Here is an 11,819-nt window from a genome sequence, read left to right as displayed (position 1 = left end):
TGGAGAAACAGAACAACATTCGGACTTAGCCCATTTGCTCTGATAGCATTTGAAATTCTTTTTCTTCAATGGTAGTTGAAGACATGCTGAAACAACTTCCTGGCATGTTTGAAAGATTGTGAGATAACTAATAGAATTTTTTTGTCTATTTCAACCAAAAAATAGGAATAAACTATCACATAGTCCATCAGGTTATCAGGCACAGAGGCATCCACACAGATGACTGAATACTGAATCTCCTTTGGCTGGTTTGATTGTCCTGTGTAGATCTGATCTGAGAGTGCTGACATCTATCAAGGCACAGACCAGGCAGTCATGATGCTTCAAAAGGAGCAAAAGAAGTAAGTGCCGCTGAGCAGAATGCTATACCAGCCTGGAAATAACAGTTAAGAATCCTTTTCTACTCATATATGGGGTAAATTTCAGAGGCTGAGTTAAGAAAGGACATTATGCCAAATTGCAATGATCCTGTTTCAGCTTGGGAAGAAAGCACTGAGAGGAAATATTTGTTTTCTCATGAGAGATTATTATCTCAGGCAGCCTTCCGAGTGATTTGTTAAAATGGAACACAAACCAAAAGATGAATCCGATGAGACTTCATAGTTGTTAAAAGTGGGGCAAGGTATAAATTGTGAGACTGACTGGCTCTTTTCACATGTACTTGGGCAACAGCACGGGTGTCCTAAGGGCAAAGAAGGACATAGATGGCTGTTGAAGGAATATCTTTTTCTTTTTTTTTTTTTAATGTCACAGCCTGAGTTCCAAATAATGACCTTGATATGCCCCTGACCAAAAAAAAAAAAAAGGGAGAAAAATGTCTTGAGCACCTTGAGCTTTTGGTTCTGAAACAAAGTTCTCACTTGTCTCTGAGAAAGAGCTTCCCTTTCTAGATGGAAATCTGTGCAGACACTTAGTTGACCAAGATGCTTTCTTGTAGCTTCAAAAAATGATCAGGCACAGAAAGATAAACTTGACATGTTCTCACTCATTTGTGGGAGCTGAAAATTAAAACAATTGAACTCATGGAGATAGTGGAATGATGGCTACCAGAGACTGGGAAGGGTAGTGGAGAGGGGAAATGGGAAATGGGGATAGTTAATGGGTACAAAAATAGAGTTAGATACAATGAGTAAGATCTAGTATTTGACAGCACGACAGAGCGACCACAGTCAGCAAGAATTTGTTGGACATTTTAGAATAACTGATGGAGTACATACAACTGGAATGTTTGTAACAGAAAGAAATGACGAATTCTTGAAGTGATGGAAACGCCATTTACCTTGATGTGATTATTACACACTGTATGTCTGTATCAAAATATCTCGGGTACCCCATACATATAGATGCCTACTATGTACCCATTAAAATTAAAAAGTAAAAGAAATGATTAAAACATGCTAGGAAAAAGAGTTGGCATCCCCACTACCTCCACAGAAAAAAGAAAACAAATTTTTACTCCCTCAGCTCACCACAGAATGAGTCTTTGCAAGAGTTTATGAGAGTTAGCATCTTATTGAAAGACTCATTAACTGAGTAAATGTCCAGCAGTAAAACTAAGTAGACAATAAAAGTTTATGTACATACTACTGTATAAATTAAAAATTCAAACAACCTATTAATTTCAGCAAAACGCATATGTTTCCTTGGGCATCAGGGTATTTCAGTTCAAAATATTTGAGGGCCTGCAATGTCTACAAAGTATCTTCAACTAGCATCTTCAATTTGCTAAGAGACAGCCTAGTTTTAACATATATATAAAACTTTCTAGATTTATTTCCATTGTTTTGCTATATATTTACTCACAACTTGGTTGGTTGCCAAAGAAACTTAAAAATCCCCTGTGGGTGCCAGGTGCTGTGGCTCACGCCAGTAATCCCAGCTCTTAGGGAGGCAGAGGCGAGAGGATAGTTTGAGCCCAGGAGTTCAAGACCTGCCTAGGCAATATAACGAGACCCCGTTCTCCACAAAAAGGAAAAAAACAAAAAGACAAAAAAAAATAAGTATAAAAAATCCCTTGTGGCTTTGCATTAATTTAATAATCAAAAGACAACTACAGGTTTTATTAAATGTCTCACTGTATACTTCTTGGCTATACTTTCTTTTTTTTTTAAGTACAAGGACTGAGCCTGATTGTAATAATAAGAATTATGATTACTACTACTAATGCTAATACTATCAGTAGGAAAAGTCTCTATATTTATTTAATCAAATATATTTTCAGGTAGTAGATTTTACCCTAAAAAATGGCTGAATATGATGGAGAATGGTGTGCTCCTACTATAAAGCATGAATAGATTTCATCACTGTCGTTGGTGAATGGACCTGAGAGGAGCACGGCAGGACTCAAGCTGGGAGAATCATCCAGAAAAGTAGGAGTATAGCAGATCTAGAAGCAAAATGACACAAAGAGTAGGCACTGAGAAAGATGCAAACCTACTCCCAGGTTTTAGAGAGCTCCCCAACACAGTGTCAGGCACTGCTCCCAGTGCTTCACTGAATGTGTAGGGTGAGATTTGTACCAGCACAGATACATCTTCTGGACCTGGCTGTCAGAGATGCAGGGGCTGGGCATGGCTGAAGCAAGGCACGAACTGATTGACACTGATTCAGGAAGTATCTGCTTGTCACCAGGATGGCAGTTCAAGTAAGTTGGTTTGACCAAATAACCAGTTAATTTGATATAAAAGTGTCAAATTGGTGGTTTGAAATTCTTAAGTCTATATTCAAAGCAAAGAAAACTATAGCCTATATAAATTTACAAATAGGATTTAGGTCCAGCAATCAGGGTAAAAGAGCTGCAAAATTCATCTGAAAAGTAATAAAGCATATACAAATGTCAAATATTATCACTATGCCATTATTTTCCTGCACCTCCATTATTAGATTCATTTATTGTAAGTATCACACTTCCAGTCTGGGCATGAAAGCTAAATTACTGTATTGTAGAAAATGTACATTTTGGGACCTACCCTGGATTGTTTTAGTATGCAAATAAAACCATATTAATTGCCATTGTTAGCAGTCATGGATTTCTTAGGACTTTTTATCTGCAACCAAACTAATTGGTTTTGAATCCATTCTGACAAATTTTAATTATTCACTAGTTAATAATTCCTAAAAGCAATTTCAACATTAAAATGTCTTTAAGAGCATGTACAGAGCTCTTCAATTCCAAATAATTTTATACAATATTCATATCAACCTAAATATTCTCTGAGATCTTTATAAATGTATGTAACATATTTCTCTATTCAGAAAACAACCTTAAAATTATATGACTGTGTATAACACCCTTTGCATGATATGTATGCATATTCCCCAAACACCTTGTTTTTTCACATAGTTTGAGTTTCTCTGATGTTAGTTTTTTTAAAAAATCGAGAAAGCAATTTTTTTAAAGCCCAGTTCCTACTATTTGTACAACCATACCATGGAGAGTATGAAGAAACACAAGTACTACACTCTGTTGTAGCTCTGCTCATATCCCCTAAAGAAACCTTTACAACAATTCAACATAGGAAAACAATTGAAAAAGAAAAATACACACACACACACACACACACACACACACACATATATGTGTGTGTGTATATATATATATATATATATATACATACATATATATATATAGCACTAGACAACACAGATTTGTTTCCTGACTTAAGTTGGGATCCCCAGATGACGATTTGTATGAAAGTGATTTGGGGAGCAGGGAAGTGGGGCCAGGAAGAGAAATCCCATGAAGGGTAACCTCGGCTTAGTCTTGCAGTCTTTGGAGACCATGTTCTGGTCGGGGGCCAGGGAGCTGCGGTAATTATTCTTCCCGTCCATCAGCCCCTAGGATGAGGCACCCTGGGTTGTGGGTGTGGTGGGCAGTTATATTAAATACATTTCTAGGCACGCGGCTGTCTGCACTAGGGTTATCACTGCTTAAAAGCAGCCTTACAACAGTGAGATGTGGGTGCTTGCTCTAGAGAGTGGAAGCTCACCAGTGTGCACGTCAATATGATCAGTGTGCCTGGAAATGGCTAAGCGTGCTACTGGGATATGAGTAGATCTCTGAGAGCATCTGACCGCCTCTACTATGGTGGATTGAGGCTGGATATGATCTTGCCAAATTAATTATATAGGCAAATATTGCTGTAACAGATCAGAAAACAAAGAGATCTGATCACAGAGGCATGTGCCCAGGTCCCCTTACCATACATTTCACAGGGACAGATTTGCCCCAGTTCATTGCCACCTGAGACTGAATAAGTCCACCTACTTCTGGGGTTTGGTGTAAAGAAGACACTTTCTCAGAGATATAAATCACATTCGACAATAATGTATTATCAGTATAAAAAAAGGTAAATTTTGATCTCTATCTACTTTACTCTCTATATATTTCTTAATTACTTCAGTACTCAGGTGAGGAAATGGAGTGTTATTTATTGGACCTTCATGAACCTCAATAAATAATAATAGTTAACATTTATTGAGAGCTATGTGCCAGGAACAAGTCTAAGTACTTTACAGAAATGGTCTTATTGCATCTTTTCAACAGACCTATGACATAGGTCCTGTTTGCACTTTTTTAATTGCGGAGCATGAGGCACAGAGAGGTTAATTATCTTGCCCAAGGTTACACTGCTGTAATAGGAAACCAGGATTTTAACACAAAGTCAATCTAGGTATGAAGTCTATTCTTTAACCACTAGGTTAAAGACAATTGAAGTGAGAACAAGAAGATGTACAAGGGCTTCTGTGGCCAGAGGATAATGACTGTACCACAGAAGGCACAGGATAGGTTTTTTAGTGAGGACCACGATGGCGAATTAGAATGTAAAGGTCAGTGAGACCTAGGGCAGGCTGAGATCACAATGAGAACCACAGGCTTTTAACCCAGCTGAAAGAACAAACCAGAAGTTTGCTAACCACACCCCAGTGGACACTAGTATAAAGAGACACACAGATCTGACAGACCAGAAATCTATTACCTGGGACCAGAGAAGTCTGAGAGGTGAGTTACAAGGATAATCAAAAGGCACCCACTTATCTTCCTCCAATCCCACAAGGTCACACAGGGACTCACCACTCCCAATAAACCCAGTTTTCACATTGGTTGTTTTACAATATGTCTCAGAGTAACTGTTCATTCTGCTTCGGATCCACAGGGCTTCTCAAATTGGTGGATTGATGCCTTTCATCAGTTTTGGAATACAGTCATACATTGATGAATGATGGGGATACTTTCTGGGAAATATGACCTTAGAAAATATTGTCATTGTGTGACCAGCATAGAGCATACTTACACAAAGCTAGATGGCGTAACCTACTACACACCTAGGCTATATGGTATAGCCTATTGCTCCTAGGCCACAAACCTGTGCAGCATGTTACTGCACTGAATATTGTAGGCAATTATAACACAATGGTAAGTATTTGTGTATCCAAATATAAAAAAGGCACAGTAAGAATATGGCATTATAATCTTTTTGTACCACCTTTGTATTTGTGGTCTGTTGCTTACTGAAACATTTTATGTGGTATATGGCTGTATTCTCAGCCATTATCTCCTCAAATGTTGTTTATTCCTCATTCTCACTCTCCTGTCCTTCTGGAACTCAAAATATTTTAAGCTTTCCTTCATATAAATATTTTCATTTATTGTTAATTACTTTTTAAAAATATTGTAATATTTGGGGATTTTCTTCCATTATAGCTCTAGGTGATTGTGGTTTCTGTATCTGGTATTTATTGGTTTCTTTGTATTACTTGCTAAATTATTTTATTGTTTGTAATAGTTTTACAGTTGATTCACCTAGGTCTTCATGTTATCTGAAAACAGTAATGGCTCCATTGATTGATAAATGGATAAAGAAAATATCATACACACACACACACACACACACACACACACACAATGGATGCTATTCAGTCATAAAAGATAATGAACTCGTGTCATTTGCGGCAACATGGATGGAACTGGAGGTTAAGTGAAATAAGTCAGGCACAGAAAGACAGATGCCACATGTCCTCACTTACACATGAGAGCTAAAAAATAATTGACCTCATAGAGATAGAGAATAGAATGATAGATATTAGAAGCTGGTAGGATTGTTTGGGTGGGAGGAAAGATAAAGAGAGGTTAATTAGTGAGTACAAACATCCAGTTAGATAGAACAAATAAGCCCTGATATACAACAGCAGAGTAGGGTAGCCATAGTTAGCAACATTGCATAGTATTTTTGTTAGCAACATTCCAAAGTATTTTTCAAAGTAGCCAGAAAAGAGGACTTGAAATGTTAACAACATATAGAAATGATAATCAAGGTGCTAGCTACACAAACACCCTGACTTAATCATTACACATTCTATGCATATTTTGTATGCATTTAAAAAATAATAATAGCATTACCCTTCCTTTCCAATTTCATACTTGTTTTTTTCCTTTTTGCTAATTGCATTGATTAGTACCTCCTGCACGGTATGAATTGATGATAGTGGGTATCCCTGTCATGTTTCTGATATCAAAGGAAATAATCTCAGTTTGGGGCCAAAAAAAAAAGCTTTATCTCATCATTTTAATGATCTGTCTTTTCCTGTCACACTGAGTTTTGTTTCAAGTCAAGAATGGTTGTTGACTTTTGCCAAATGCCTTTCAACATTTATAGAGATGATCAATAGTTTATCTTCTAAAAACTATTTAATTTAATGAATTATATTAATAGATTTTCTAGGGCCAGGTGTGGTGGTTCACATCTATAATCCCAGCACTTTGGGAGGCTGAGGTGGGCAGATTACCTGAGGTCAGGAGTTTGAAACCAGCCTGGCCAACATGGTGAAACTCCATCTCTACTAAAAATAACAAAATTAGCCAGGCGTGGTAGCTAATTGGGAGGCTGAAGCAGGAGAATCACTTGAACCCAAGAGGCAGAGATTGCAGTGAGCCGAGACCATGCCATTTCACTCCAGCCTGGGCAAAAAAAGAGCAAAATTCCTTCCAAAAAAAAAAAAATTCCTAAACTATTCTTGCCCTCCTGAACTAAAATTTTACTTGGCCATAATATTAATTTAATATTTTTATGGATTATATTCTCCAATATTTTATTCAGGATTACTGCATTGACATTTATAAGTGAATCTGATCTTTAGTTATACTTGTTCCTTTTTTTAAAAAGAAAGTTTTCATTAACAAAAGATTTTCTTAATTCACATTTCAATTTTAATATTAAATAGTTGAAGATTTTCATTTATGAACATTTTATTCCAGTTTAGTCCTCTTAAATTCATTTGGTTGCCGTGCATTTATATTTAACAAGCAAAAGCTATGAATTACCAGCTATTTTTTAAAAAAGGTAACTAACTACACTAGAAAATAATAATTTGTAAAATTGTAACGTTAGATCAGAGTTTTAAAAATCCAACAAAGTATAAGGATTTGTTTTAAAATCTTTTAGCATTAGGGCATTATACATTTTTCAGAACAAGGAAAATTTGCAGAAATTATACAAGGTAACTTTTTGTCAAATATCAATATTTAGCAAGGTTTTATTTAGCTGAAATGTTATTTCACTGGTAAAAACTATCTCCAGTTACAAAAAAAATTCAGAAACATTATTAAATTTAACCTGCTTTTATAAATGTTCTAAGCAGTCTTAAGCCAAATAATATTTTAAGTAGAAAAACAATAATTTTAAAATATTTTTTATTAAAATAGTTTTTTATGCTGTTTCTGCGGTTTATGTACAGATATTAACTGATCTCTTTGATAGGAAACATGACTAAAGTTTATCACATTAAGCACTCTAAAATAAAGGCGAGAGCCAATCATCTTCTAGCAAAAATACTTTGTATGCGACCACTGCAAATGTCAAAGCTATTATTTAGTGGTTGATTATTGCCTGCTACAAAATATGAAACAAAGTACATTTACTGGGTTGTTTTTCAGTTTGCAGCTGTCCTCTGACCTCCCAAACAAGGGGTTCCCAAAAATAAAAGCTGCAGTGCAATTCACTTAGTGGTTAGTTTCAGGCCAGTCCTCCCCTTGTCATTGTCCTTGTTCTTCCCCACTGCCCCCAAACTCTACAGTGGCACCATATTATGAAAAACATTAAGTACCTGGGGTTTATGTTTCAGAACAAGACATCATTTGAATAATTTCAAAAAAAGATGTTTTGTGGTCACAATTACTTCAAAAAGTAATTATATTCAAATTACCTAACATATTATGCCTTAGCAATCACAAACCATATGCCAATTTTTAAGTTAGGCAAATGTGAAGTGCTAAAAGATGCGAACTGCTGTTCTTCTGTTTAAGTTAGAGTGCGGGTAAAAACTCAGGTAATGACTTTATTTTTTCAGTTAGCATAACCAGCCCATGGTACAGCAGACTAAATCATAAAGTACAAATCCAAGTAACATAATACCTTTACTAAGTTACATAACGTTGGCAAATTAATACAGTACTCTTTAATATAATGAAACCATATTTTTAGCTTGGCGCAGTGGGTTATGCCTGTAGCCCTAGCACTTTCGGAGGCTGAGGCGAACGTATCACCTGACGCCAGGAGTTCAAGACCAGCCTGGCCAACGTGGTGAAACCTCATCTCTACTGAAAGTATAAGGATTAACCAGGAGTGTCAGTGTGCACTGGTAGTCCCAGCTACTCAGGAGGCTGAGGAACAAGAATCACCTGGGAGGAGGTTGCAATGAGCCCGCTCCACTGCACTCCAGCTTGGACAACAGAGCAAGACATTGTTTCAAAACTAAAGAAAACACAAAACTATACTTTTGTTGGAGTCATATGTTACTTTAATGATAATTTTTCACTCCCAAAATATTTAAGCACCAAATCAAAACACTGGTTTTTAATGGTGGTTTATAGCAGAACAAGTTACTTTACACAAAATATAGTTTAAAACTACACAATTTCTCCTTTTAAGTGCATTCCCTTGTGCAAGCTGTTGAAGTGTACAGCAGCAGAGCAATGGGCATCTATAGGAAGTGGCTCTGCTCTGTTCTGGAATTGGTCCAAAGGCAGGTGGAGTGCCAATGTATTTAAAGCTTTAAAATTCTACCTCAAGGAGATTTAATGCCCATACCAATTTCCAAGGACTTCTTGTTAATTTTTCACATAAATACTGGAACCCTCAAAATCAGATAGTAATTTCAAACAACATTAATTTCAGATGATCCCTTTTATTTAGAAGCCCTTCTGTTTTGATCAAAAGTCATGTAGCCAGCTTATCAAAAAAAAATTCTACCTAAAATATAATTGTAATTTTAAAATGACAAATAAATATATAACCAGCTTGGAGAGACCTGGGGTACCCAATGTTGTCTACCAACTTTCATGATCACTTCTCTGCAAATGCTGCTGCTGCCACTGGAGTCCTTGTGCTTTCCTCTTGCTGAGGCTGTCAATTCTTCAATCGCAGCTTTTTTTTTTTTTTTGAGACAGAGTCCTTGTGCTTCCTCTTGCTGAGGCTATCAATTCTTCAATCTCAGCATTTTTTTTTTTTTCCACTCTTGTCACCCAGGCTGGAGTGCAATGGTGCTATTTCTGCTCACTGCAAGCTCAGCCTCCCAGGTTCAAGCCATTCTCCTGCCTCAGCCTCCCAAGTAGCTGGATTACAGGGGCCCACCACCACACCCAGCTAATTTTTTTTATTTTTTAGCAGAGATGGGGTTTCATTATGTTGGCCAGGCTGGTCTCAAACTCCTGACCTCAGGGATCCACCTGCCTTGGCCTCCCAAAGTACTGGGATTACAGGCATGAGCCATTGTGCCCAGCCCAGTCTCAGCATTTAATTTGTGTATTACCCATGCCATTGCTTCACCATCTTTACTAGCACTTGAGGATATCATACTTGCCATCATTCCTTCAAGGTAACTGCAGAGGCTAACTCCTTTCAAGGTGATTATGGCTTCTTGAGTCAAAATAGTTATTTCTGGATCCTGAGGATGTGGTTTGTACATAAGTCTTTCATATACTGAAACCATATTTGTAAATGAAATATTAGATTTAAGTTTCATCGCTTTCTCTACAGGATCAACAGAATGTTCTTGCACATATGTTTTGGTTCTTGCTACACCAATACGACATTTCACAATGGACAGCAGTCCCCACCTTGTGCTGAGAAGTCTGTGGCTATGCAACTTTCCAGAGGGATCTACATGTCTGTTCAACACATTAATTCCAACCACACTTGGGTTCATAGGGTTTGGGTATTTCTGCATTACAGCTGTCACAAGAGTTTCCCATGAGTGGTCAAAGACATGCTCTGAAGTCCAGGTCTTCATGGTGCTGGTAGCTTGAGCAATGTCTGGTGGCACCAGCGGACAATGAAGCACAGAGGTTATACCTGCCCCCACCCTGACCCCAGCACCCCAGCTAGCCCACTGAATACAGGTGCCCTCGGGCCAAACACCAGGGATCTCCTGACATGTGGCCCAGTTATATTTGTCTCATAAAGAGAATATGGAGGTTTTGATATAGGAGTGCTGGGAAGGAAACAGTGTGGGCCCTTTAAATGATAGGGAAAGGGGGAAGGGAAGTGCTGGGTAGAGAAAGGCGGGTCTCTGGCTAGGGCTAGAGACCTAGGACCTAGGTGAGGACAGGCATTTCCTGCCCAAATGTTGCAATTCCCAAGACCACCCTGGACTGCCATGCCCCCATCCTGGCCCTATAAAAACCTGAGACCCTAGCAGGCAGACACAGAATCAGCTAGGCATCATGAGGAACACATCGGTGGAAGAAGACACACACAAGCTCTGGTTACTGAGAACCCGCTGGCAGAAGACGGAAGAGCAGCAGCAGGCCATCAACTGGCAGAATAGGTGGTTTAGCCAGAGCAGTCAGAGAAGAGTCAAGCTGCTGTGTGGTGCAACTCCAGGGGAAAATCATCTCCCTTCTGGCTCCTCCATCTGCTGAGAGCTACTTCTACTCAATAAAACCTTGTATTTGTTCTCCAAGCCCACGTGTGATCTGATTCTTCGGGTATACCAAGGCAAGAACCCAGGGATACAGAAAACCCTCCATTCTTGCAATAAGGCAGGGGTCTAATTGAGTTGAGTAACACAAGCTGCCTACAGATGGGTAAACTAAAAGAGCACACTGTAACACACACCCACTGGGCCTTTGGCTTTAAACATTCACCTCTAGACACTGCTAGGGGGTCAGAGCCCCACAGCCTGCCTGTCTGTATGCTCCCCTAGAGGTTTGAGCAGCAGGGCACTGAAGAAGTGAGCCATACCCCAACACACATCCTGCAAGAAGGACAAGGGAACCTTTCCCATTTCAACTGGGAGCTCATTCGAGATAACAGGTGAGTGTAAGCGAATGCAAAACTGTCCTGTTTGCCTCTCTTCCAAAACGCTGACATGTCTCTCTTTCCTTGAGTAAGAGGCTCTGTTTCTCTTCACAGAGTTTTAAATTACTCTGACCAGCCAGTCAAAAACCCCCAGACTTTTCTCGCTCTCACGTGGTTTGAAATGGCTCTTTTACCTTCCTTTATAATGTTAAGAGTTTTGCCACAGGCTGCAGCAATGTTACGAAGTAAAATGCGCATTAGGGTCAGCTGTCAAAGGTGCAAAACAGACCACCTATTCCTAGAAGTGACATGTATGCCTCGACAGCCGCATGCCCGCACAGCTCAGGGCATCTCTCCTTACCCTTTCCCCTCCCAGCTCAGGCAGATAGTGTAAGGCCGGTTGCCTCGCCGGGAGCTCGGACAAGCCCATCCCTCTACACGCCTGAAATTACGTCACCAGAATCTGCACTCAGCATCTAGCTTCGCCACGCCCATCTCTGCACTCAACACTAAACTCTGCAC

General features: G+C 38.8%; 1 pseudogene; it reads right to left on the bottom strand.

The window, feature by feature from the left end:
* Positions 1-9,341: 9,341 nt before the first annotated feature.
* On the bottom strand, positions 9,342-10,287 carry LOC108302630 (annotated as a pseudogene).
* Between the last annotated feature and the right edge of the window lie 1,532 nt (positions 10,288-11,819).

This window comes from Cebus imitator, unplaced genomic scaffold (assembly GCF_001604975.1).
Source record: "Cebus imitator isolate Cc_AM_T3 unplaced genomic scaffold, Cebus_imitator-1.0 Scaffold42, whole genome shotgun sequence".
Lineage (NCBI taxonomy): Eukaryota > Metazoa > Chordata > Mammalia > Primates > Cebidae > Cebus > Cebus imitator.
This window is presented reverse-complemented; position numbering and strand designations above follow the sequence as displayed.